The sequence below is a fragment of the Austrofundulus limnaeus genome, unplaced genomic scaffold, assembly GCF_001266775.1.
Source record: "Austrofundulus limnaeus strain Quisiro unplaced genomic scaffold, Austrofundulus_limnaeus-1.0 Scaffold1257, whole genome shotgun sequence".
Classification (NCBI taxonomy): domain Eukaryota; kingdom Metazoa; phylum Chordata; class Actinopteri; order Cyprinodontiformes; family Rivulidae; genus Austrofundulus; species Austrofundulus limnaeus.
In genome coordinates this window covers 48,661-52,951 of record NW_013953659.1, presented here as the reverse complement: position 1 = coordinate 52,951, position 4,291 = coordinate 48,661, and positions in this window count along the sequence as shown.

The window sequence follows — 4,291 nt, the reverse complement described above, 5'->3', positions numbered from 1 at the left end:
AGTTTATTCTGTGCTTAATTGTATACATGTATGAATTGCTTAATTGGGTGTTGGCTGCTTTCGCCGCACTGCATGCATGGAAAAATGCTCTACCGCACCTTCCGCATTTGTCATGATTGGTCTTCCTATCTTCTGCAGCTGTGGCTGGTTTCCTCTAATGGGCTTCACTGGTATTTAAGGCTCAGTCTTGGTTCAGATCTTCGCTGGAGCATCACGCCTTTTTGGATTTTTTACCTCTGACTGCTAGTGCCTGCCCCACCCTAAATATTATTTGTCACTCACCTTGTCCTTCCCCGCTCTTGCAGAAATCCTGGATGTCCACTATTCCTATATAATATTGATATCACTTGTAAATAAAATCACTTACCTTTTTTATCCTGCCTCTGAGTCTGGTTTCTGGTCCCACTTGTTTAGACACTTCCTGGTTCATGACAAGTATATTTTATGTACATACCAAGCAGGTAGGTATGTTCTCTGTAAATAATTAAGGTGTGTACCCAGCTGAAAGTACTGTTGTGTACCCTGTAAGTACCCTACAAACAGATGAAATGGGAGAGGCCGAGCTACGACTGTTGCCTGAGTTCTTCACTCTCAACACTTCATGGGAGAGAGGCAAAGGCTCTGACCTAACTCATTTTAAAATCTCAGTGGTTCTGACTCTGGCAGGTTTGTAAAGACAGAGGACAGAGGGTGAAGTGAAGACAAACTTGAAAAGCGAGCTGTTGCTGCCTGTTCAGGAACTGTGTTGTAGTACAGTCTGTCCCATAAATCCCAGACTGGTGAGGAACCAGGTCAACAGGGCCTACTTCCACTGTCACCAACCTGTAAATCAAAACCAATTTTATTTCAAATAATCAAGTTATTTGTGAACTGAGCGTACTGATGAGGCCTGATAGTTCTGGTTGTGTTTGTGGGGCTCCTGCTTTGTGAATCCATTTGATGAAGATGGATAAAAATTACATTTCAAACCAGATGAACTCTCTCACTTTGACAGTTGCACACTCACTGTTTCTTTTTGCACCACACCACACACACACACACACACCAAGCATATTTGCATACACACTCCAGTTGTTGTACTCCTACACAGTGAAAGTATGTGGGCCAACAAAAGCAAACTGTATTCAGTGTGGGCTTTTCCTTCATGTCTGTGACAGACAGACAAGATAATAACTGCATGTTTTCTAATTTCTGATGTCAGGAGTTTAATCTCAGTGGGAATGATTCAGAGCAAACACCGTGCTGGTTAGGAAGATGATTTCCACCAATTAAATTTCAGTTTCATTTAAGGAAGTTTTTTTTTTTTTTTGCTGAGTTGGGGTTCATCCAATAATGCTTATTCATCATTCACGCAACTCTTTTCATTTTTTTCATATTTTCAATTGAATTACTTTTTCCTACTTTGAGTGGTTTAACTATTCATACATGAAAACATTCAGCTCATTCAGGAGGAGCTAAGACTTTTTTTAAACTTTATCTTTTTTATGTATTTTCACAGAAAACTGCACTGAGATCTGTTCACCATCTTCAGAAACTTTGTTTTCTTAAACTTCAGCAGCACACTCTCTTTTTAGTTTTCCTATGATGCTTTTAGCTCCTGTTATTTTTACTTATAGAGACTGTTCTGTTATGAAACATTTAAAAAAATTTTAGCCTTTAACTAACATGTTGCTGCTTTTGGTATAGTTTTAGCTTTTAGCTAGTCTTTTCCCCACATTTAGCTTTTAGCTACTGTTTTGCTGATTGCAGCATTAGACTACTACTTTTAGCTTTTTGCTATTTAGGTAGCTTTTTGCAAGTTTTGTCTTTTAGCTAGAATTTTGCTGCTTCTGATATTTAGTTTGTGGCTAACGTTTTGTCACTTTTAGCTTTTAATTACTGTTTTGCTGCTTGCGGCATTTGATTACTTTTAGCATTAGAATACAAAATTTCTACTTTAGTTTTTAGTATTTTGCTACTTATAACTAGTTTTGTGACTCAGATTTTAGAGTAACGTATGCTGTTTGTAGCTACCACTGGCTACCTTTAGCTAGAGTTGTGCTAATTTTGGCTTTTTGTTAGCACTCTGCTTCTTGTCATTTAGGAGTTAGGGGTTATTCTTAAAGAAAAATGTTTTAGTTATGTGCTAAATTCTTTAAACTTATTGGAAAACCTTAAAAATTATTATACCATCAAAGGTTATAATCAAATGCTGTAAATTAAAATAATATACTAGTTTTAGAAATGTTTATAAAAATGTAAGTATAAAAGTAAAAGTTTATTTATATAGCACCTTTCACAGACAAAGGATTTCACAAAGTGCTGTACATCCATTATCAGAAAGAAAAAGCAAAAAATATCACATTAACTGTAAAAATTATACATTCAATACATTCAATATTTAAAACAAAAACAAAAGGAGATCAATTTATCTCTCACCCTTATAGGTGGAGGGGATGGATACTAGACACACACGATTGTTGATGTCAGGGCTTATGAAATCAAGTTGTGAAGTGTTGAATATATTCAGTTGAATGTTTGAGTGAAGAGGTGTGTTTTTAGTTGTTTTTTAAAGGAGTCAGTGTTTTCAGCAGATCTTATAGGACAGAAGGGCGTTCCACAGTCTGGGAGCCGTTGAGGAAAAGGCACAGTCACCAGGGGTCTTGAAGCGAGTACAGGGGACCAACAGAAGATTCTGGTCTTGAGAGCGCAGGTTGTGTTTGGGGTTATAAGGCAAGAGAAGACCAGAGATGTAGTTCGGTGCTTGGCCGTGTAGAGCTCTAAAAGTGAGAACCAGGACTCTGAACTTGAGTCTGAATTCTACAGGTAGCCAGTGGAGGTCTGATGATACAGGGCTGATGAGAGAGAATTTGGATGTTCTAGTTAGAAGTCTAGCAGCAGAGTTTTGAACAAGTTGGAGCCAGTTTAATTATTTCTGATTTAAGCAGGTGAACAGGTTGTTACAGTAGTCGAGACGGGTTGAGATAAAAGCATGGATTACCATTTCCAGGTCAGAGGCAGGCAGGAGGGGGTGAAGTTTGGTTACTTAAGTTGAAAATAGCATGAGGTAACTAGATTTTTGACGTGTTTATCTAGTGACAGGTCTGAATCAAAATTGACTCCCAGATTTCGTATGCTCTTTTTAACAGTCAGCCCCAGAGAGCCCAGTTGTTCTTTTATCTGACGGATCTTATTTTCAGGTGCCAGGATCAAAGTTTCTTGTTTGTCACGATTAAGGAGTAGCAGATTGTCAGAGAGCCATTTGTTGACTTCTGTGAAACAGTCTAAGAAAGAGATCAGCTTTTGGGAACTTGACTCGATGAAAGAGCAGTATAACTGCAGGTCATCAGCATAGAAGTGATAGGAAACATCATGAAAACTGTCAATGATCTGGCTTAGGGGGCGGATGTAGAGGAGGAAAAGTAGGGGCCCCAGGATTGAACCCTGTGGTACGCCAGAAGTGAGTTGGGCTGATTCAGAATAAGTTTGATTTTGAAGAGGTATGAATTAAACCAGTTTAATACAGAACCTGATACCCCAATGTTTCTCAGGTTGCCTTTGCCAAAATGCCTTTTGTCAGCTGAAAGCTGCATTGTAAACTAATTGTTGGATGATGTTAAACTGATGAGTAACCAGACAGACTTCAGGTACATTTTAGGGGCTGTACAGGGATTTTCCCTACTCTGGTGCTACATGTGTAAACAGCTTACAGATCATTCATCTTCTCATACATGAACTCTGTTGACTATAAGTGATAATTCTGTCACTTTTTAATAGTTTGTTTTCAAGACAGGACATTTGTTTGTTTTAAATCTTTAAAAATTGAAAATAGGATTTTCCATGAAAGACCATTTCTTTTAGCTTTGAATACAGTGTTTGACCTGAAAGTAGTGAAGATGTTCAGAGCCTGATGTGTGCAGATGATGTTCATACAGTAAATGTAAACATTTCTTACTGAACACACGAGGGCTCTGTTTCATACAGCAGCTTAACAAATCCTGAGTTAACACAGATACTCTGAGTCAACTTACCACGCTCTGTGATACTCAGGATTTTCTGTTTCARAAYAGRYGATATCAGCTGGGTAACTTAATCCTGAGTCAAGTTACCCTGAGTTCAGTTGGAGCAGGAAGCCCTCATCAATGGAAGTCAGATAACGTGATTCACCGAGGCAAGAGGAGAAAATAAGAAGACAGGAAGTCCTTTTCACAGTGCTGAAACTAAAAATATTAATGATGACATACAGCGGGTAAAATAAGTATTGAACACGTCACCATTTTTCTCAGTAAATATATTACTAGAGGTGCTAATG